Raw genomic sequence first — 24,701 nt, 5'->3', positions numbered from 1 at the left:
AAACGAGCATAACAAATTCAAAAACGATCCAAACAATGAGAAACCTTCGCGTGGTGTCATATTATGTGTCATAGTTGCAAGGAAAAATATTAAACTTGGAGAATTGCAGACATCACAAAAATCCTTCACAAAATGAGCTATCGTGTTCGAGGTTTCATGGCATTTAGGTCAAACGACCAATGTTATTGATAGAATCGCGGCATAGTTTGTGATAATGTTCCCATATTGTGCACACATGTGCATCTTGGGATGTCTTACGATGTTGCAGGAGAAAGTTTTCCTTTTCGTCGCACGAAAAAGCCATTTTCCATTTTTGAGGTGCCGAAAAGCGGGTGTTTTGTGAAGCAACCACCAAATTCAAGTTTCACATTGGTACCAACATATTTTTCAAAAATACAAGACCACCTAAGATGGATAATTTCCCAACCGGTGTATCTGGAACCTTTCCGTCCACCCCTCATGAAAAAGACAAATTCCTGCCGAATCGGTAGGAGGCCGGCCAGATTTGAACTACAGGTACATGATATAATGCTCAAGATTTTTTGTAAAAATCTTTTTTGTGTTCACAACATGCTATTTCATTAGAGATCCAGTGCAAGGTTAGCGAGGCTCAGCCCCGGGCAAAGATTTAATACATTAATAACACATATGTGACATATTTTCTAAAATGACTTGGAGGCCATGAACCTTTCTTCGCATTTTCAGCATTTAACCATGGAGCATCTTCAGCTTCGACCGTAACCATGGAGCATCTTCAGCATTTAACGCGATGGTTGGGTCAACGTTCACTGTGAAGGGCGGAATTTCACCAAACTTATTATAATCTTCTGACATGTCTATCTTGTCCTCGACTCCCACGATGTTTCTTTTCCCTGTAAGAACTATGTGACGCTTTGGCTCATCGTATGATGAGCTCGTTTGCTTATGTTTTCTTTTCTTCGGTTTGGAGGACATGTCTTTCACATAGAAAACCTAAGCCACATCATTGGCTAGGACGAATGTTTCGTCTCTGTAACCAAGATTGTTGAGATCCACTGTTGTCATTCCGTACAGCTGGTCTACCTTTACCCCTACTCCATCCAGCTTGACCCATTTGCACCGAAACAAAGGGATCTTAAAAGAAGGTCAGTAGTCAAGTTCCCATATCTCCTCTATATAACCATAATATGTGTCCTTTTCCCCATTGTTGTTTGTTGCATCAATGCGGACACCATTGTTTTGGTTGGTGCTCTTTTTATCTTGGGCGATCGTGTAGAAGGTATTTCCATTTATCTCGTACCCTTGGAAAGTCAATACAGTCGAAGATGGTGACCCGGCCAACAAGTACAGCTGATCTCCAACATCGTTGTTATTCATGAGATGTGTTCGCAGCCAACCGCCGAAAGTCTGCATATGTTTATGTGTAGTAGGAAACTAGCTATAGGTGGGATGCTATTTTGTGGCGCACCAGTTTTGCGTGCGCCATAGAAAATATTTATGTGGCGCACCAGACAAGGTGCGCCACTGAAATAGCGTTGTTTTGTGGCGCACCGGCCTCGCATGCGCCACAGAAATAAGGTGGGCCCCACACCCAGACAGCCCCAATCATTGGTTTCACTATTTCTGTGGCGCACCCAATCTGGTGGGCCACAGAATTCCAGGGTGCGCCACAGAAATAAGACATTTTGTGGCACACCAGAACGAGTGCGCCACAGAAATAAGACATTCTGTGGCGCACTGGTTCTGGTGCGCCATAGAACTAGCAAACCAGATCTAGAAAAGTGCCACCCCCACCTACCACACTACCCAAGTCATTCTTCTTCCCTCCTCCATCTAGCTCGTCTCCCCCTTCTCTCCCATCCCATTTTGGCCATACTTTTCACTTGTTTTGGTACTTATTGCACTTAGTTTGATTGATACATACTTGTTGGTGAGGAGAAGGCTCTCCATACTCTCTCCTACTCTCCAACACCACACTCTCATCGATCGCGGTCTCGTCTCGGTATCGAATCTACTAGGTGAGTAGTTGGAGGGGACATGCATATGCATGTCGATCTTGTGTGGCCGTCGGTGTGTATGGATGCTTGTTGCAGGTGAAGCGCTTGTGTGTGCCGGTGTGGTGCATGGATATTTACCGAAACGTTGATTCATTTCCGTTTCGGCAAATTTTTGCACTACCCATATGTCCTACCTTTAGGAGAGGTCATGCCGAATTTTTCCGCTCTATGTATTCCTTTAGGAGAGATCCATGCATGTGTGTGCATGTGTTGCGGTTCTAATTTTCTGCTCTATGTATACCATTGGCAGGCAACCATGGTCCTCTCGATGAGTTCCGCTCGAATCACTAGATACAAGAAAGACGCGAAGGCGGACATGATTCGGAACAATAGCCGCCAGATAAGATGTCCGTGTCAATCATGCAAACTCGTGCGCTGGATCAACCCTGATTCCGGACAATTGGAGGAGCACCTACTCCGGCACGGTTTCATGCGCGACAACCAGGCGCGGTCGGCCCCAACAAATGGTGCGCATGAAGACCAGGGCGAGCGAGATGACGAAGGACCACATGTCGGCGGAGAAGATCATCATGAAGAAGAAGTCGGCGGAGAAGATCATCATGAAGAGGAAGATGCCGGCGGAGAAGATCAGCATGAAGAAGGATATGCCGGCGGAGAAGATCATCATGACGAAGGCGTGACCCCGCTAATTTCGGCCTTGCGGGACTCTGATGTTCAGGATCTGCTCCTCCAGGAGACGAGCAACGACAGAGCTGCGGCCAGAGAGAGAGCCAAGCTGGCGCAAATGGAGAAAGACGGGATGACTCCAATCTTTCCTGGGTGTCGTCCGTAGGATACGCGCTTGCATGTAACACTTGATTATCTGGAGATGAAGACGCAGAACAAATGGACCGACTCCAGCTTCAGCAAGAACATGAAATTCTAGCACGATCGTCTTCCAGAGGGGAACACATTGCCAAGTAGTATCGAGGAGGCCAAGAAAGTCGTGTGCCCTCTTGACCTACCGCACAAAAAATACCACGCCTGCATCAATGATTGCGTAATTTATCGGGGCGAGTACAAGGACAGAACCACATGTCCGGTGTGCGGCCACGGATGGTACAAGGGTGGGAACAAGAAGGTACCTCAAAAAGTGGTATGATACTTTCCTATCACTCCCCGTCTGCAGCGTTATTTCGTGGACCCTAAGGAAGCAAAGCTCATGCAATGGCACGCGGAAAGGGAGAAGCCCGAAGAAGATCCAAAGATGGGCTATATCCTGATACACCCTTCAGACGCTGGCCAGTGGGAAGCATTGGACATCGCCTTCCCTAGGTTCAGGGGCGACGCAAGGAACGTCAGGCTGGGTATGAGCACCGATGGACTCAATCCGTTCGGCAACCAGAGTAGCACGCATAGCACCTGGCCTGTGTTTGTATGGCCTTACAACCTACCCCGGTGGTTGTTGTCAACACCCGGATTTTTAAGTCCAGATGCCTATTATGCCATACATCGCAATCCCAGGAATATTGTTTTTGCGAGACATAATAGATTGATATCACAGAACATCATTCATTACAAACCATAATTGTCTTACATCAAGGGATCACATGATCCAGTCTTACAACATAGTGGATCTAGAGATCCAATTACAAAACACATAGCGGAAGCGAAGTAGCGATTGTGGTCCATCTGTTCCACAGGCAACTGTTGACGTCAGGAGTGGTCCTAGTTATCATAGACGTCCTGCTGTCCATCTTCACGGTACTGGTGCTCCTCTTCATAGTCTGGCCATTTGAATAGCCAGGGACACAGCCATGAGTACTTTAAAGTACTCGCAAACTAATACTAGTGTAAGTACTAACAATTTTAGTAAGAGGATTCTAAGCTCTAGGTTCATTTGCATAAAGCCAGTTTTATTTCGTAAGCATTTAGAAATCAACAACTCTTCATTTGCCTAACTTAACTCAAGTGGGAACATTAGTGGCATTCCCACAACTCTGTTGTGATTCGAGTCCAATTCCTCTTTCAAGTTTAAATCTCAAGTCACCAGTCACATGTAACATTTTTGAAAGGTTCTGATGACGGAACAATATGGCCTTTCCAACCGTCCATAACCGTGGACACGGCTATTCGAATAGGTTTACACTCTGCAGAGGTTGTACACTTGTGCCACAACTTTTGATTACATCCGTCAGGGATAGCCCTGAATAATCATACTCAGTATGCGGATCATCAACCATAACCTTTCACTTACATACCCTAGTATAGGCACCTCTCCCCATGAGCTTGGCCTCCCAGTGATGCCAGTCTGCCATCCTGGGAACTGCATAGGGCTTGGGCCGGACATTCACCTCTTCTTTAACGTCGTTTCTTTTGTGGTGGAGGCAGCTTTCGGCCTAACCCCGATGACGCTTGTTTAGAGGGAACCCATACTAAAGTACATAAACTTCCAGTTAAGCCCTACCCATAATCAGGTATTGTGGGGGTACTCTAAAATTGGAATGGTATCGCATCCGAACCCAACCATCAGTTTTTGTCAAAATCACCATGTCATTTAAGTCATATTCACCTTCAAAAACTTTCAATAGAATGACTCATCATTCCAAGGTTTTCAAAGTCCCTTGATTCACAAATTCCCATCTAGAGTAGTCAATTTTAGTTTGAGCACTAGCAACTAGTCAAGAGGGGTGCTAATTTACTTGTAGCTATCTAGGCTAAGTTTGATGCTCTTGTACTACTCCATACTTAGACCAAAGTTAACTATAAAAGTAAGACTTGGAAATCAAAGTAAAAGCTTGTAAGAATAAAACTGGGGATTGGATCCTTAAACATAAAGTAATGGTGTAATGGTGCCTTGCTCTCGTAGAGCTTTGCACTAGGGTAGCTTGCAAGAGTAGAGCTTGCAAGAGTAGAGCTGGCATTGGTGTTAGCTTGCCTTGGTCGGTGTATTGATCAAAGTGTTCCTCCTTCTTCTCCGTAGATGTTCTCGTCGTCCCCTTCGTAGCCTTCGGTACTAGCGTCTATAAACGGATACGAAGATAACAATCACCAAACAATACTTAAGTAGACTAGTTAGCCCTAATGGCTCACTCAAGACGATCTATCATCATCACAATCATCACTTAACAGCAACTTAGGGTTTTCCTACTTAGGGTTAGGAAATAATTTCCTCTCATTGAAATAATTATTAGGGTTGCTATTTATGTTCTTTGGGAAATAATTTCCTCTCATTGAATCTTGTTAAGATTTAATCTCCTCAAATAATAATGTATGAACACATGTTGACCAAGGTCAACACTTCATAATCATCATTTGGGAAAATGATTTAAATGAGGTAAAATACCTCATGCAATTTAATACTACCCTATTAATAATTTAATATCACCAAATAATTCAATATGAGATTATATAGACCAAAGTCATTACCTCATGTTGAATTACTTGAGACAAAGATTTAAATGAGAGGCAACCTCTCATAAGATTTAATAATTAATTTGGGATAATTTAAATGGACTAGAAATGGCCACATAGCCACTATTTTTCTCTAGCCCATGATCATGTGAAACAACTAGGTTATATTTTTGCATAATCAATTAGGGTACTTGAAATGTGAATCATAGCAATTGGATTCACCTCAAAATTCAATATGGTTGATTTTATAAATTTATTTGAAGTCTGAAAACTCTTTGTCTTGTTATTTTTGCCACATTATTTATACAACAGATATGAGGTTGAATCCAACGTGGTTGGATAGAGCATTTCACAAGTTTTCCAACAACATAAAATTTGTCAAATTTGGTTCAGTGGATATTTTCCTATTTAAATTTGAAGTGGGCAGCAGTATTTGAAATTTGGATAAAAGAAATCAACAGAATTTGAATTTAACTCGGGCGGGAAACGAATTGGGCCGGCCCAGCTGCGCCCTGGGCCGCGCATGCATGGCGCATGCACGTCGGGCACGCGCGGGGCGCACAGATCGTCGGATGACGATCCGACGGCGTTGGGCCGTCGTCTTCCTCCCGACCCCGTGATCTTGCAATGGCGATATCTCTCACCTCAGGGCACGGTTGGTGGCGGGGTTGGGCACGTTGGACAGGGCTTTCCAAGGGCTTCAAAACGGTATAGGTGTTGGAGGCTGAGGTGGCGGAAAAAGGCGCGGCTATTGGTGTGGCCGCCGGCGAGCTTCTGGCACCGGTGAGCTGCGAGGAGGGGAAGAGGGTGGTGCTAGGGGGAAGAGAGGGAGGCTGCTGAGTGTTGTGAGGCTGTCCAAGGTGAGGGGTGCTACTTTTATAGGCTCTAGAGAGGAGGGGCGCGGCAGGTCGGCATGGTGGCGACATTGCATAGTGGCAGGCTTGCGTGCGTCGTGTGCAGGGCGCACGAGGGTAATGCCGACGTCGGCGTCCTCGCGGGCGTCGCGTCGTGACGTCCTCTTGGTGCGCGGGCTGGTCAATGGGCATGTCTGGCAGGTGTGTGGGAGAGAGAGGGGGTTGGTGGCGCAGGGGGACGTGCTGGTTTGCGGTGTACACGCGGGGAGAGGGCGGTGTCCACGGGAGGGTGATCAGGGACATGGCACGAGTTGGTTTAGTCCACCACTTGCTCTCCTTGTCCAAGGGTCGTGTCTGGCAGGTGTCTAGGGTCTAGGGCAGTGTAGATGACATGGTGAGAGAGAGGGATAAGGGCTAGGGCAGGTGGGTGCATGGTGGTGACCGTGTGGGTGGCATGGTGATGGCATTGGGTGTGTGGGGTGCTTTTTCTTGGTCTAGGAGGGCACTGCCATCTTCAGTGAGGTGAAGCCAGTGTGTATGACATGGTTGGCAAGACTAGGGAAGGCTAGGGCAATGCACAATAGATCATGGCCAAAAGAAGAGACATATGCAATGACATGGGCTTGGCATAGTGTCGGCAAGGACATGGTGAGGTCATGAGAGGCTAGTGGGGTGCAGAGGGAGGCAGTGGAGGTCAGGGTTGGACTTGGTCTACCCTAAAAAAATCAGTATGGGCACATGTCTAGAGTATGCCCACAAGGTGTTTGATAAAATGGCCGAAAGAAAATAATTTTTGAATTTTGCAATTCTTTTTGGTGGAAGTGATTTAAATAAAGTTTGGAGCAGAAAGGTGGTGGTGGGGTGCAAAGTTGAGTTGGTTTGCAAAAATCCAAAAGTGACATAATCTTAAATCTGATTCAATGTCACCACTTTGCATCCTTGGATTAAGAAATAGAGAAGGAACTAGTCATAGTGGTCAACATCAAAAGTGTTCAACTTGATGAGGTCTTGGATGAGGTGCAAAGAGTTGGGGTGGTTTGGTTTAAGAATCTCTTAATCCAGGGGCTCAAAGTGGGCAAGATGTTAAAATTTTCACATATGACCATTATCATATGTGGCTTGGTTTTTGATTTTTCTTCGATTTGATTTTGGTTTCTTTGGTGCAAAAGGGATTCTTTTGAGTTTAAAAGAGTTTCCAAACCATTGGCACAAGTTTATATGGCCTAGGTTAAAGATTTTCAAAAATGGCCATAGGCCCATATGTGATGATATTTGTATTTTTCTTTTTCTTTTATTTTGTTTCTCTTTGATCCAAAAGTCATTGTCTTGGGTTGCTTGAGTGTTAGGTTGAGGGGATCAAGGGTTTCAAACAATTTTGGGTAAGGTAAATAGGGCATTGGCCATTATTGGAGAAATGGCCATAAGCTCACATATGCCACTATGTCATTTTATTTTCTTTTTGATTTGTTTCCATTTGGTCCAAAAAGACATGGTTTAGGGTTTAGGAGCATTTCAAAGTACTTCACAAAGCATCATGGCAAAACTCACAACATATATGCATGAGTAATATGCACAACCTCCAACTCAATGAAAGTTTTTGTTGGTTCCAAAATTTGGGAAATAGGGAAATTCATTTTCTCTTTGTTTTAGAAATTTGGGATGTTACAGTTGTGCACCAAGGAAAGGTACATACACCTGAGTATTCTCATTCAGGGGCCAAAACAACCAGGTGTCGACATGCATTTGTATCTTGGGCTGCTGAAAGAGGAGTTAGACACGTTGTGGAAGACGCAACCCCGTACGTGGGACGCCTACACTAGAGATTATTTCGATATGAGAGCCGCGTTGCTCACGACGGTCGCGGACTATCCTGGTTACGCATATGTATCTACCCAGGTCGGCCACGGATTCTGCGGCTGTGTGAAGTGCATGGACGAGACCCCCCATCTCCAGCTACCAAGGGATCCCGGGTCTTCGAAAACCGTGTACCCAGGTGCTAGAAGGTGTCTTCGCTTGGATCACCCGTGGAGAAAATGCGGTGATCTGTTCGATGGTAAAGATGAGCCAGATGGAGCGCCGCGCCTGAGGAGCGGCGTAGAAATCGACTATCTTCTGAAAAATTGGAAGGAGTGCCCAGCGCCGGGAAAGAAGCGACCGAAGCTAGAGCCGCTGCTCGGTATATGGAAAGCGAGGTCTGTTTTCCACGACTTGGAGTACTGGAAGGTCCTCCACACGCCCCACAGCCTCGACTTCATGCACATTACGAAGAACGTTACCGAGAGTCTGCTTGGCATTCTTTGCAACTCGGAAAAGTCCAAGGATGGGACGAAAGCAAGATACGATCTGAAACATCTTGGCATCAGGAAAGATCTTCAAGCCCCCGATACTGATGACGACGACGATGATGATGATGACCAGACGGAAGGGACTCAACGTCTCCGCAAAAGGGCTAAGAAGAACGCGGTGGTGCTTCCCACTGCTTGCTTCACAATGAGTCTGGAGGAGCTTGATCAGTTTTTCAGGTGCCTCCTAGGAGTGAAAGTTCCTCACGGTTACTCGAGGAATATAAGCAGATATCTAGACGTAGCGAAAAAGAGGTTCACCAGGATGAAGTCTCACGATTGTCACGTGCTCATGACACAGATACTTCCCATTGCGATCCGAGGGATAATGGACGAGCACATCCGTGATACGCTGTTTGGCTTTGCAACTTTTTCGACGTTATCACCAGGAAGTCGATCGGCGTGAGGCAGCTCAAGATGCTACATGATGAGATCGTGGTGATACTATGCGAGCTTGAGATTTACTTCCCGCCCGCATTCTGTGATATATGCGTCCACCTCCTTCTCCATGTCGTTGATGACATCAGGCAGCTCGACCCGACGTTCCTCCACAATATGATGCCGTTCGAAAGGTAGAACGGTGTCATGAAAGGATACGTTCGCAACAGGGCCCGTCCAGACGCAAGCATGGCCAAGGGGTTTCTAACCTACGAGTGCATCTCCTTCTGCCAGAATTACCTAAGCACCGAGGATGACCAGGATGTTGGTCTGCCCACTAGGACGGACCTCGGCAGGCTCGCTGGAGTCGGTCACCGCGAGGGCTACCGCTTAGTCCATGTCGGCATTAATAATCGATGCGACGACTTTGAAAGGGCTCACCGGGTCGCGCTACAACACATAAAATTGATCGAACCTTTGGTGGAAGAGCACAACTCGAGCTTCATGCGTTGGTTCAAGCAAAGTCAACTGCTTCAAGCACAGAGCAAAAGGCCTTCTACGGAAGATGAAAAACTCATATACACATTATCACAGGGCCCCGGGCAAAACGTGAGGACCTATCAGGGGTACGACATCAACGGTAATAGATTCTACATCGAGGAAAAGGACATGAATAGCGAAAATCAAAACTCAGGACTAAGTATGCTATCATACGCCGATGACGAGACTAATGTCAAGGAAAGATTTTTAGGAAGGATCGAGGAGATATGGGAGCTCAATTACTGTGGAGAGACGGTGCCAATGTTCCGTGTGAGATGGGCCAAGAAGGTCGAAAAAGAAGGCCGGTATTTCACCACCATGGTTATACCCGATGCCAAATCGAAGAACGCATCCGCGAAAAATGAGCCATGGGTACTCGGTAGCCAAGTTGACCAATGCTTCTTCATCACCGACCCGTCGAGGCCTAGCCGTGTTGTCGTGAGGAGGGGCAAGAGGAGCATCATAGGAATGCAAGGAGATGCCAACGAGGAAGACTTGGACAAGAACGATGATCCGAAGATCGAGGAGGAATTCAACAAGAACTTCGACATGGCAACTACTAGTAAAGTAAGAAGGAAGACCTCCCTACCCTCTAAAGGTTGTCCGTTCATGCGAAGAAATCTCAAGGTGGCCGGCATAAAGTATCACAACAAGGGCAAGAAGATTGTGAAGAGACGGTAGAGCTCGGAGCCGGAACGAAGAAGATCTTTTTTTGGTGTATCACATGTGTGTGTGTGAGACAAGTACATGTGTGTGTGTGAGACAAGCACATGTTGTGAGACAAGTAATTTGTAATTGATAATCTCTATTAATTATTACATGTTGTGTACTTTCTTGAAAATGTAAGAAAAACATTTTTAAAAAAAGGAAAAACAATTGTGGGCAGCCAGGATTCGAACCTGGGCTACCCAAGCCTGACAGTGGGCACAACCACTAGGCTAATGCTGTGTCTCTGACAAAACATAGCATTAGCCCAGTTTGTGTATTAAGTCCCCAAATTCTGTGGCGCACCAGATAGTAGGTGCGCCACATAATTAAGGAATTCTGTGGCGCATGGCTGAGCTGATGCGCCACAGAATTCCTTAATTCTGTGGCGCACCTACTATCTTGTGCGCCACAAAATTTGGGGACTTGGTGAAAAACTCGAGCCCCTTTCTTCCCCGCGCCACTCTTCCCAGTTTCTTCCCCCAACCCTAGCTAACTGCCACCATCGCCACCGCCTAGCGCCGCCGCCGCCAAGGAGGAGGAGGACGACCGAGCCGCCACCGCCGAGGAGGAGGAGGACATCCGAGCCCAGTGGTTGCGCCCGAGCCCGAGCCGCCGCCACCGAGGAGGAGGAGGAGGAGGAGGACAGCGCCGCCACCACCGCTCGAGCCCCGCCACCACCACCGTTCGGTGAGAGCCCCTCTCCCCCTCCCCACTCCCCTGCCCTCCCCACTCCCCAGTCTTCCCCACTCCCCACTCCCCTGTCCTCCCAACTCTCCTGTCATTGCTTCTGGATTATGCTTCTGCAACTGTGATCCTGCAATTACAATTGGATAATGTTAATTGTGCTTCTGGATTATTCTTCTAGAACCATCTAAACTTGTTCAGTTAGATATATTATTTATATTCACCATATCTGTGCATTTTGTGAAAAAGTTGATTGTTTTCTGTTGCTTTAAAGTGGTAATGAACCATATGTGCATCATATGAATGGATATTTTACTTGCATATTCAGTTTGAACTTGTGAGCTACACTGATTCTTTAGACTAGGGTCAAACAATTATGAAATAACTTGACAGGTTTGGTTGAGAACTAAAGCAATTTCAGTTACTGAAAATCCTAGTATTTTAACAACTTTATTAGCACTTTACACAAGCTATTTTAGTTTAATGGACCACTCATATGAAACATTTGGTACTGCAATCAATGATGATAAAAAAGCTAAGTGATATAAGAACAGGGACTGCAAGTTGTTGCTATGTATATGTTCCAAGATAAAAAAAAGTCAGTTGCTAGTTGTTGCTAGTCGTTGCTAGTTGGTACTGCTGGTGGTTGCTAGCTAGTTGTCACTTGTATTTTTTAATACAAAACAGAGATAAATTTGGTACTGCTAGTTGTATTGCCTTGTTATTTTTTAATACAAAACAGAGATAAATTTGCCTTGTTATTTTCTGGAGATTATTTCCTAGGTACAAGCATATGATTCCTTGTTATTTATCTCTATTGGAGAATGGTGATGAACGTATGGTGCTGGTACAAGCATATGATTTCCTTGTTATTTAATACATAAGTCATTAGCTACTGCCTTTTTAAATTGAAGTCATTAGCCACTACATTTTTTAAATGAAGCCATTAGATACTGCCTTTTTAAAATGAAGTCATTAGCTACTGCCGTTTTAAAAATTGATGTCATTAGCTACTGCCTTTTTAAATTGAACAAGCAACTGCATTTTAAAATGAACAAATGATCTCTGAAATCTATATAATGTTCTCTGAAAATGATCTCTGAATTTATATAATTCTCTTTGAATTTATAAAAAATTAAAGTCATTAGCTACTGCCTTTTCTATTGTATATTTATCAAGTAATAGCATTTTCATTTGAAGTCACTAGCATTTCCATATGATGCTCAAGCTTCTGCTATATGACGCTCTCTGAAATTTATATGTTGATGTTCTTATTGCTATGCTGCTGCCATGCATGTGGCTGCTGCCATGCATGTGGTTGTTGCTGCTGCTATGTTGTTTGTTGATGCTGCTGCCATGTGGTTGGTGATGCTGCTATGTTGTTTGTGGTTAACTGTATGTATGGCAAGAATATTTTCTGGAGAATAATATGGATGGATATGGATATGGTGAACATTTTTTGGAGAATATATGGTGCTGGATATGTTTCTGGATGGATATTTTTGCAGGGATTTCATTGAGTTGCCCATTTCTCCCGAAGTGTTGATTCACTTCCGTTTCGGTTGAGAAATGGGCACTCCTATGTAGAAAAATTAGCAAAGGTCATGCCGAAATTTTGAATTTTTTGGTTGACTTTTGTACTAACTTTTCGCCTTTTTTTAATGAAGTGCAAATAAACATGTCAGGCACTTCTAAGCCCGTGAGCATCGAGGAAGACGCTAGAGAGGCCAACAAGGAGTTCTGGCATGAGCCCGGCGATGAGGAAGAGGGCCTGGAGGCCGCCGCCGAGACCGGCGATGAGGGAGAGGGCCGGGGGGCCGCCGCCGAGACCGGCGATGAGGGAGAGGGCCGGGGGGCCGCCGCCGAGACCGGCGATGAGGAAGAGGCCTGGGACGACGCCGCCGAGACCGGTGATGAGACCACCGAAGGTCACACTGGTGATAGCGGCGCCAACCCTGAGGAGGCTAAGAAGAAGAGGAAGGCGAGAAGGCCAAGGAGGGATCGGAAGCCGCAAGTGCTCGCCAACGTCACCGATGCTTTCACGAGTGTCTCCGAAAGTGCTCTACCATTGGAGCCTTCGGAGGTTGCCAAAGGGTACAGCATGCAACTAGGGTGCATCCTCCGTGAAACCGTGTCGATCAACACGAAGGACATCAGAAGGGAGGTCAACGCGGCTTTGGCCGAAAACCTCATCCAGAAGCTTCACCAACGATACACGTTCCCGGAGCCGTTCAATAAAAAGGTGGACTCTTTAGCTCTCACGAAGATGAGCACCGCCTTGAGCAGCTGGAGAACCCGGGTGAAGGGAAAGATCGAGGCTGGTGAAACTGGGAGAAGATAAGTAGCAAAGAGCCTTCGCTCCCGAAAGAAGACTTTGATGCATTCAACTCGTCCTTAGACACTGATAATGCTAAAAAATGGACAAACTGGGGGAGGCAGATGCAGGAGTTGAACATAGGGGTCCACCATTGCGGAAGCGGCGGTTACCGAGGAAAACAGCCCATTTGGGACAAGGAGGACCGCGAGATTGCACGTCTGGGGAAAGAAAACCCCTGGCACAAAATCACGGATATACAGATTAGGAACTTTGTCCGGTCCCGCTACAAGTTAGATTGGAAGACGGGGGAATTTTTTACGGATGATCCGGACGTGAAGGAGTTCGAGAAATACCTGGTAAGGATAGTCTATATTATTGCTTTGATCTTATTAGGTAATGAAGCCAAATTGCTAACCTTAAGTTCCTTTGTCTGAAGGAGGCGGAGTTGAATGCTAGTGCTATGACTGGCCCGTCGTCCCAGGGATCGACGGAACCGTGGGACACGCCTTTCAACAGGGAGACGAACAAATACAAGAATAGGGACGTGGACAAGCCGCCGACGTCAGCTGGCCGTGTGTTCGGCTTTGGTACAAGTATGAAGGTATCCGAGTACTACGGATCGGATGCCAAGATGAGAAAGGAGAGGAGGACGTCGGCTAAGGAAAAAGCCGAGGTTCAGGAGCGGAAGAAGAAGGTGGAGTCACTAGAGAAGATGGTGGCCGAAAAGCCGGCGGACATCACCGAGCTGATGAGTAAGTTAGTGGACGAGAGGCTCCGGCAGATCATCCCTCCTGGGTTGATGGAGGGGTTAGCTGCTTGGAATGCGGCAGGTCAAAAGGGGCCGATACATGTGCCCAGCGTCAGCGGCAGCAACTCAAACTTCCACGTGTCGCCGGAACTGGTCGCATCGACGCTCCCAACCGCGGAAGCTGATAGGGTGGCGGTGCTTGATAATGCACCCGAGAAAGAGCGGCCCGGCGCCAGCACCAGCGCCCTTGTATCGACATTAGCCGAGATCGACGCCATCAAGATGGTAACTCATTAGTTAGTCCTCCTCATCATCTTTAACTATATATGCCTTTCGTGACTACCATCTCATGATGCCCAACATGCCCCTAACTCAGGACGAACCCTGCATACTCCTGCATACAGTGGAGCCCGGCGGCGAGTTGATGGAAGTTGCTAGCAGCACTGTCATGGTCAGCCGCGATATGCACCACACTACCTTGGCCGAAGACGTGATGAAGGTCAGGTTGGCTATGATAGTGACGGAGTACCGCGACATCACCCCCCCTGTCAACCTCCGGGCGCAGACGAGGACGACATTATGGTCCTTGGGGATTGCACCTCATGGATTATGACATGGCCGAAGAACCAGATTCGTCTGGGGGGGGGGGTCTTCCGGGTGTTAGGCGCAGCACCGGCGCCACCTCCCCTATCATCCGGCCTAAGATCATCCGGCCCCGCGCCACCGCCACCCTGAAGGAAACGGCGGTCACCGCCGCCACCCGGAAGGAACCGGTGGTCGCCGCCACCACCCGCAAGGAACCGGCGGTCGCCGCCTCCACCCGGAAGGAACCGACGGTCACCACCGCCACCCGGAAGGAACCGGCGGTCGCCGCCACCACCACACGCCACCAACAGCTGTTGGGAAAGCTACCGCAACGACCGTCCAAAGGCAAGGCAGTTGTACGCCAAGCGCCAGCATCGCAACCGCCACCACCTAAGGACGTGGACATGGCACCACTTGATGGCAACGATGGAGATGATGATGACAACATCGATGGCTACATCAACACTAGCGCCTGCAGCTAAGATATGTACATGCCTCCTATGGATGAAGAAGTCTTCCGCACTCACTGCTATCAACTTGGTTGTCCCAGTACAGTCACGCAGCGCCTGACCTTCCAGGGTTTTTCTCTTCAAGACACTCCTCCGGAGGCTGGCAATCCATCTCAAGTCAAACTGGATACCATTTTCAGCCCTAACATGCTACATAAGACGATCGTCGGGGAGCCACCCAAATCAACCCCAGCACCCCAAGCAACACCAGCACCACCAGCACCCCAAGGAACCCCAACACCCGAAGCACCACCAGCACCACCAGCACCCCCAGCAGATCAGGTGAAGAAGCCAAGGAAGAGAACTAATAAAAAGGGCGCATCTGCTAGCCAGCCTCTTCCTAAGAGGATCCGGGCCGACGACGTTGTACCACCGACACCGGATGGCTTGACCCGGTGTCATGATGCTGGTAAACCGATACTGCCTGAGAACCTGGAATACCTCGCAAGTGGACCAATGCACCCTTTGCAGTCAAGTATTCAATATCTAGAGAGCCTACTTCTTAAAGACAAGGATCCAAATTACCCGGTGTTCACGGTCAAGGTGCCAGAGGACCCGAACTTCGTCCTTGAAGACCCCGCGGATATCTTCTTCATAGCGTTCGAGGACGTCTTCAATCTATTTCACTGGAGACGGCTCGACTATAACTTGGTCCGCCTATACGCGCTCAATCTTCAGATGAAGATCAACAGAGAGAGACCCCCCAACGTCGCGGTAGCGAATCCCTACTACATACGCGATAGCTAGCTGGAGCAAGGCTCAAGGACACGGACCAAGGCGGTGCAGTACCTCCAGAGCTTCATGCTCAGGAACAAAGAGAAGAACACCCTTCTTCTGCCTATCTTTCCCGAGTAAGTACACATCCGCTCGCGGCCGTCGTAACTTATGCTTTCTTATAGATTTCTTCCATTGCTGATCCTTTCCAACATTCCATTTCAATTGCATGTGTTGAGCAGGGACAAATACTGCACACTCATCGCCCTTTGCCCAAAGTGGTCACTAGCCAGTAGTTCGACTCGTCGAATACGACGATGAGGAAAGACTACACCAGAATTAGGGGTGTTCTCGATGAGGCTATCCTTGGCTACTCCAAAAATGGCGGCACCTTCGACAATAAGGGGGAATTTATGAGGCCGGACACTGGCAAGCTCGGGTTCAAGCACGTGACCGACTTCCCTTGCATCAAGTAGCCAGCTCACAGCATGACGGAGGCCTTCTATGCCCTCCATCACCTTAAAAGGTTTGTCGCGGATGCAAAGATGATGAATCGGCCACCTAGTATCCGATCCTGGTCCAATAAAATGGCGGGGGATATCGACGATGCTGATCTTAGAGAAGACATCCATCGCATCCAAGTAAAGCTATCGGAAATTATCAAAGAAGATGTAATCAACACAGGGGGCCTCTTACATCAACTCAGAGGGTTATGTAAGAGGGATATCGAAGAATGCCTACATAGGCAGGGTGATCGAAGGACGTGGATGACGAAGCACATGTATAAACCGTTCCCGGCGCCGCTGAAGAAGATGTCTCGTTGATTCACTTTCGTGTGCCTACCATTACTTTCAATCGATGAACAGTGTGTCGTGTGTTGTAAACTAAACTTGCTTAATTACCTCGAAACGGTCGTCATTGTTGGACTTTAATTACTATTGTAGTCGTTGTCGTTGAACTTAATTACTTATGTGATACCGATGCTATATATGTTTTTGGTTTATTATTATTTCCTTGCTTTAATTTTTGTGAATATGTATGCATGTGTGAACCCTCTAATTCTTTTCATTGCATTATATACTAATATGCCTTGTGTCCATAGAGATGACGTACTATGTCGTGTTCGAGGGGCGGGTTCCAGGAATCTACGAGGAGTGGGAGGACTGTAAGAAACAGGTGCACAAGTTCAGCGGCAACTGCTACAAAGGATAGGCGACTAGACAGGAGGCGGTTGCCAAGTGGAGGAAGCACCAGTCGAACAAGAGCAAGATGAAGACCTTCGTTCTGCTCTCACTCTTGCTCACCATCGTCGCGGCATTACTCTATTCCATCCTAGTGTAGGCGGCGGCCGGTATCACTTCATTTGTATCTCGAGATGATGAACTTTGTATGGATTATGAGTTGTATGTACAAATTTGGCACTTGGAACTATATGTGTATCTCGATCGGGCTCTAAGTAATGTGATGATGATGTATAATGTTGTTATATTCTGTCTAATCTACATGAAGTTTATATTATATCTGTATATACCTGTATAAAGCATGTATAAAACATGTATGTGTACAGCAGGCAGTACAAAATCGTGTATACGTGTAACTCATTCTGTGGCGCACCTAAAACTGATTCAGTGGCGCACATGTTTCTGTGGCGCAGCTGGGACACATGCGCCATAGAATGTCTTATTTCTGTGGCGCACTAGCCATGGTGCGCCACAGAATGTCTTAATTCTGTGGCGCATGGGCTGGTGCGCCACAGAATTCTTATTTTTATGGCGTGGATTCTATGGCGCACTGCCCATGCGCCACAGAATGTGGTATTTGGTGCGCCACAGATGACCCTTTTCCTACTAGTGGTAATCCAGTCTTCTGACTGTCCCGGGTGTTGGGAGCGTACAATATTCTTGTGTTCAGTGATATACGGGGCCACCAAGGTGGAACTTTGTAGAACTGTGTAGTGTGCTTGAGTGAAAGAAATCTCGTCCTTACATATCATTGATTTCTTTCCTAGCATGCCTTTTCCACTTAGTCTCCCCTCATGCCGCGATTCAGGAACACCAATCGACTTAAGGTCAGGAATAAAGTCAACACAGAACTCAATGACCTCCTCTGTTCCATAGCCCTTGGAGATGCTTCCTTCTGGCCTAGCACGTTTATGAACATATTTCTTTAAGACTCCCATGAACCTCTCGAAGGGGAACATATTGTGTAGAAATACAGGACCGAGGATGGCAATCTCTTCGACAAGGTGAACCAGGAGATGCGTCATAATATTGAAGAAAGATGCCGGGAACACCAACTCAAAACTAACAAGAAATTGCACCACATCCTTCTGTAACCTTGGCAGACTAGCTGGATTGATTACCTTCTGAGATATTGCATTGAGGAATGCACATAGCTTCACAATGGGTATTCGAACTTTTTCCAGAAGAAGCCCCCTCAATGCAACCGGAAGCAACTGCGTCATAATAATGTGGCAGTCATGCGACTTCAGGTTTTGGAATTTTTTCTCTGCCATATTTATAATCCCCTTTATATTTGATGAGAAGTCAGACGGAACCTTGATACTGTACAGGACTTCAAAAAAGATTTCCTTCTCTGCTTTGGTAAGAGCGTAGCTGGCAGGACTTAAGTGACACCCTTTATCCGTCTTGTTCTGTTGTTGCGTGTTTTCTGGGTCTTTCATATGTTGCTGGTCCTCCCGTACTTCTGGTGTATCTTTTGTCTTCCCATACACGCCCAGGAAGCCTAGCAGGTTCACGCAAAGATTCGTCGTCACGTGCATCATGTCAATTGAAGAGCGGACCTCTAGGTCTTTCCAATAGGGTAGCTCCCAAAATATAGATTTCTTCTTCCACATGGGTGCGTGTCCGGTAGCGACGTCATTCGGAACAGATTGTCCGCCAGGACCCTTTCCAAAGATTACTTTTATGTCTTTGACCATATCAAGTAAAGCATCACCAGTACGGAGGTCAGGCTTCTCCCGGTGATCTGCCTCACCTCCGAAATGCTTGCCTTTCTTTCTCAGGGCGTGCCTCTTTGGAAGAAATCGACGATGCCCCAGGTACACAACCTTCTTACATTTATCCAAATATGCACCTTCGGTCTCATCTAAACAGTGCGTGCATGCATTGTATCCCTTGTTTATCTGTCCTGAAAGGTTACTAAGAGCAGGCCAATCATTGATGGTCATGAAAAGCAACGCTCGTAGGTCAAATGGCTCTTGTTTGTGCTCATCCCACGCATGTACACCTGGTTTGGCCCACAACTGTAAGAGTTCTTCAAATAATGGCCTTAGGTACACATCAATGTCGTTGCCGGGTTGCTTTGGGCCTTGGATGAGCACTGGCATCATAATGAACTCCCGCTTCATGCACAACCAAGGAGGAAGGTTATAGATACATAGAGTTACATGCCATGTGCTATGACTGCAGCTCCGCTCCCGAAAAGGATTCATGTCATCTGTACTTAGACCAAACCTTATGTTCCTCGCGTCAGCTGCAAAGTCCGGGAACTCTATCGATTTTTCTCCACTGCGACCCATCAGTGGGGTGTCTCAACATCTCGTCTTTCTTACGGTCTTCTTTGTGCCATCGCAACAAACTGGCATGCTCTTTGTTTCTGAACAGACGTTTCAACCGTGGTATTATAGGAGCATACCACATAACCTTGGCAGGAACCCTCTTCCTAGGGGGCTCGCCCTCAACATCACCAGGGTCATCTCGCCTGATCTTATACCGCAGTGCAGTGCATACCGGGCATTTTTCCAAATTTTCGTACTCCTCACCACGGTAGAGGATGCAGTCATTAATGCATGCATGTATCTTCTGCACTTCTAATCCTAGAGGGCAGAGAACCTTCTTTGCTTCGTACGTACTGTAAGGCAATTCGTTATCCTTTGGAAGTTTCTTCTTCATTATTTTTAGTAACTTCTCAAATACCTTGTCACATATACCAGCCTCTGCCTTCCATTGCAGCAACTCCAGTGTGGTACCGAGCTTTGTGTTGCCATCTTCGCATGTTGGGTACAACTTTTTTTTGTGATCCTCTAACATGCCGTTTAACTTTCGCTTCTCGTTTGCACTTTCTGATTCTCTGTGTGCATTAGCGATGGCCCGACGAAGATCATCATCAGCGGGATCATCTGATGCCTCTTCATCTTCAGCTTCCCCTGCCTCTTCATCTTCATCATGCCCCGTTGCAGTATCACCGTATTTAGGGTACATATCAGCATCCTCTTCTTCTTCTTCATTGTCTTCCATCATAACCCCTCTTTCTCCATGCTTGGTCCAACAATTATAGCTAGGCATGAAACCTTTCCAAAGCAGGTGGGAGTGAAGGACTTGCCATTTAGAGTATTGCTTTAAGTTCCGACAATCAACACATGGACAACACATAAAACCATCCGCCTGTGGGTTTTCCTCAGCCACACGGAGAAAATCTTTCAGGCCTGCAGTGAACTCGGGTAGGTGTCGGTCAACGTACATCCATTGCCGCCGGTTCATCTACATCATATAATTATGTTTATCAAAAAACCATTACAAAACATCATAAATAAAACAACACAACTTGTGCATGGGAAAGGGTAAAGTTGCTTACCTTGATCGAGGAGGAAAGAAAGAGGAGAAAGCTTAAGTGTCTCTCCGGCACCTCATATCATTTTTGTTTTGTGTGAAATCAAGCGGCATCATTCTCTCAGGCATTTCATCGAGCACCTCTTATGCATAGGAAAGAAAAACAAACAAGCACACAACCCTCACACCTTCCACCAAGAAAAATGATATGAGGAGAGGGCTGGCTGGGGTGAGCTAAATATATAGGCTGGGGGGGCTTTAGCACCGGTTCGTGACACGAACCGGTGCTAATGTTTATCTTTAGCACCGGTTTGTCACACGAACCGGTGCTAAAGGTTTCGAGCCTGCCACATGCCTGGCGAAAAACCTTTAGCACCGGTTCGTGACACGAACCGATGCTAAAGGTCCATTACAAACCGGTGATAAAGCTCTGCTGGTCCCCTGCGACGTCCTGGCCGCACGAACCGGTGCTAATGCACCCTTTAGTCTGGGTTCGTAGCGCAACCGGTACTAATGCTCTTTGGAGCTAAAAATATTAGCCCCGTTTTCTACTAGTGAGAGAACCTCGACAAGGCTCACAAGGCATTGAAAGAGTGAATTCTCTAGTCTATCCAAGTCCCATGAGCAACCTCAAATTCAATCGACTAAAGAACCATCTAAGGAGGTTGAAGTTGAAGTTTCTATTTCCTCTAACCATTGATGTGAAGATGTTGAGGAAAATATTAGGTTGAAGGCTGAGTTGGAGAAGAGCCTTGCCAATGCAAATCAAAAATCAAATACTGCCAAGGAAGGGCTTGGGTCTGTTGCCAAGCCCAAGAAGAACAACATCAAGAACAAAAGGAAGAAGAAGAAGAGTGCTGCTCATAACTGTGAGGCCAGAACTTTCGGCCAAGGAGGGGACGGAATTTCTGGCCAAGGTGGAATTTCCGGCCAAAGGAGGGGCGGAAATTCCGGCCCAACCTCATGCGGCTATGCTCGCGCTAATAACCCCTCTTATGTTCTTTTCCGTGACTACTATGGACAAGTTTGTGCTATATATGTTGGACCATATCATGGATATGTTGCATGGTCTATTTGGGTTCCTAAGACCCTTTTGACTAACAAACAAGGACCCATTGCAAAATGGGTACCTAAAAACAAGAATTGACTTCTTGTAGGACTATGCTTCCGGTGGATCTAAATGGGTGCTTGATTGTGGTGCCACCAATCATATGACCAGAAGCAAAAATATCGTTGTGGAGTTGAGGCCCAATCTTTCCAATACAACCCTCTCCTACGGCTATAAAACGCGCTCAAATGTAATGGGTCTTGGCAAGGTGGTAGTCACACCGGACGTGTCCCTTGTGAATGTCACGCTTTTTGAGACCCTTTGTTATAATTTACTTTCTGTTTGTCAACTTGCTTTTATGGGTCTTGCGACCTTCTTTGATGTTGACCTCGTGGTACTCTTGTGGAGCAAGACTCTAAAGTTGCTTTTGTTGGATATGTGGAAAATGGCTTGTATGTGGTGTATTTTTCGGGGAAAACCACTATGGCCGCGATTTGCCTATTCGCAAAAGCCGACGTGCGATGGCTTTGGCACCGCCGTTTTGTTGGAAATATGCCCTAGAGGCAATAATAATATAGTTATTATCATATTTCATTATTCATGATAAATGTTTATACCCCATGCTACAATTGTATTAAGCGGAAACATTAATACCTGTGTGGTTTGTAAACAACACCGCATCCCTAGTGAGCCTCTAATAGACTAGTCTGTTGGTTAATGATGGTTGAGGTTTCCTAACCATAGACATGTGTTGTCAATTAACAACGGGGTCATGTCATTAGGAGAATGACATGATGGACAGGACCTAACTAAGCAAAGCAATAAGATCGTATCAAGGTTTGTATTACTGTAGTTTTCCAATGTCAAGTGTCCTAATCCTTAGACCATGAGATTATGCGCTACTCCCTAGTGCTGGAAGAATACTTTGAGCGCATCAACTGTCACTTCCTAATCGGGTGATCATAAAGGTGTTCTTGGGTATCTCGGAAAGTACTTGTTGGGTAGTACGTATCAAGAGTGGGATTTGTCCATCCACGTAACAGAGAGATATACTCAGGTCCCACTTGGTAACACACATTCTATATCGCTTGCAAGCACATGACTAACGAGTTAGTCAAAAGTGAATGTTGTATTACGGTACGAGTAAAGATTACTTTCTAGGAACGAGATTGAACTAGGTATGGTGATACCGACGATCGAATCTCGGGCAAGTAAAATAACGCGAGACAAAGGGAATGGAATATGTGATTGTTTGAATCCTCGACATCATGGTTCAACCGATAAAGATCTTTGTTGATTATGTGGGAATCATTATGGACATCCAGGTCCTGCTATTGATTATTGATCGGAGAGGTGTCTCGATCATGTCCACAGATTCTCGAACCCGTAGGGTCACACACTTAACGCTCAACATCGCTAGGGTTGAAATGAGATATTCATGATAGTGATACCAAAGGTTTGTTCGGAGTCTCGGATGGGATCCAGAACATCATGAGAATCTTCGGAATAGTCTTGGGGATAAGATTCAAATATGGGAAGATCATTTTAGGGTTTCAAAAAAGTTCAGAATTTTTCAGGTATCGTATCGGGGAAGTTCTCGAATGTTCCAGAGGGCCACCAGTGGGGCCCACACTTCCCGGAGGGACAACATGGACCAAGGGGGTGCGCCCAAGCCTACATGGACTAGGCGAACCAGCCGTCAATGCCCATGCGGCAAGCCCAAGGGAAACCCTAATGGGGGGACTACCGAAGGGGAAACTTAAGGGGTAAGTTTTCCCCCTAGGGGAGCCGCCGGCCCTAGGCTTGGAAAGGGGGCCAAGTTGGTCGACCCCTGGCCTATATAAAGAGGGGGAGGGGGCAGGGGTGTTGCACACCAAACCCTAGCCGTCGCTGTCCCTCTACTCTCTCATCTCCTCCTCCGCAACAGCAGCTTGGCGAGGACCTGCCGAAGTTCTCCACCACAACCACCACCACCGTCGTGCTGCTGGTTGTAGATCCCATCTACCTCTCCACCTATACTTGCTGGACCAAGAAGGAGGAGACGTTGTTGTGCTGCACGTGTGCATAACTCGGAGGCGATGCTCGTTGCGGTGTTGGTCGGATTGGTTCGCGAGGAGAACGACTACATCGACAGCATTAATTATGCTTTCGCTTAGCGATCTACAAGGGTATGTGGATCTGATCTTGCTTGTTGCTTGCATCTTCTTAGATTAGATCTTGGCTCTTCCTAGATTCGATCTTGGTTTCGTTCGCATCTCATAGGATTTTTTTTGTTTTCTATGCTGCGAATCCCATCATGTTTAGCCCACGTCAACATGAGATCTTTGCAAAGTTTCCACTTGGGTGGCCACATCCTCAGACTAAAAGATGTTTTTTTGCCAAAAATTGTATTTGTATGGCTTGTGTTGAAGGAAAGATGCATGAGACAACCCACAAGAGCAAGACCATCATTTCATCTCTAAGGTGCTTAGAGCTCCTTCACATGGACCTCTTTGCACTCCCTCTCACGATAGTCTTCGTGGGAAAAAGTATTATTTGATTATTGTCGATGACTATTCAAGATACACTTGGGTTTATTTCTTCCAGCTCAAGAGTGAGACTCAAAAGACCGTCATCGACTTTGCCAATGAAGTTCAATGTCAACACAACGCCAAGATCTTGACGATAAGAAGCGACAATGGCACCGAGTTTATTTCAGGTTTTCAAGGGGTCAACTTGCAAAACACATGAACATGATTCTTGGTGTCGTGCCGGCCGTCCGATAATCGTTTGATGTCCACATTCATTAGGGAAATCCACACTCAGATGAACCATCATCGCGAGAAGATAAGATAAATACATCTCGAGCCGGACCGTAAAAGCAGGAATGGCTCAACAACTTGGCCACGGCGTCCATAGCTATCCATATCCAATGCAGCACTCGTCTATAGCAGCTTGAAAAAGGAGAAGACACACGGAAGAGACATGACGCAACAGACGAGCAGGTAAATGGACGATGCATCAAGCAAGTAAATGGCGGCAGATACACGCAGCGGACGACGTGCCGGACACGTACACAGCAGAGTGCTGCAGTACATAGTGCCGTCTCCCATGACCACGCCAGCTCCACTGGTGCAATGCCATGCCTCTTCATTGTGGTCACCACCGAGACCTTCTTATGCATGTCAAAGGTTCCGTGTCGTCTTCCATCAACGCCGACGCCAAGGGCAGCGACACACCGAGCCCAGGAGCTAGGTGGATGTCATCGTCGTTACCATGCCCGTCACGAACCGACGCCGACGCTGAGGGCGACTGACAACAGTGCGCCTGTGTT

The 24,701-nt window shown here is 46.8% G+C and overlaps 1 pseudogene; it reads right to left on the bottom strand.

Annotated features, from left to right (window-relative positions):
• Window positions 1-744: 744 nt before the first annotated feature.
• On the bottom strand, window positions 745-20,253 carry LOC124646967 (annotated as a pseudogene).
• Window positions 20,254-24,701: the final 4,448 nt, after the last annotated feature.

The sequence above is a fragment of the Lolium rigidum genome, chromosome 4 (assembly GCF_022539505.1).
Source record: "Lolium rigidum isolate FL_2022 chromosome 4, APGP_CSIRO_Lrig_0.1, whole genome shotgun sequence".
Taxonomy (NCBI): Eukaryota; Viridiplantae; Streptophyta; class Magnoliopsida; order Poales; family Poaceae; genus Lolium; species Lolium rigidum.
Note: the sequence above shows the minus strand (reverse complement) of the source record. Positions and strands in the feature narration are given on the sequence as shown.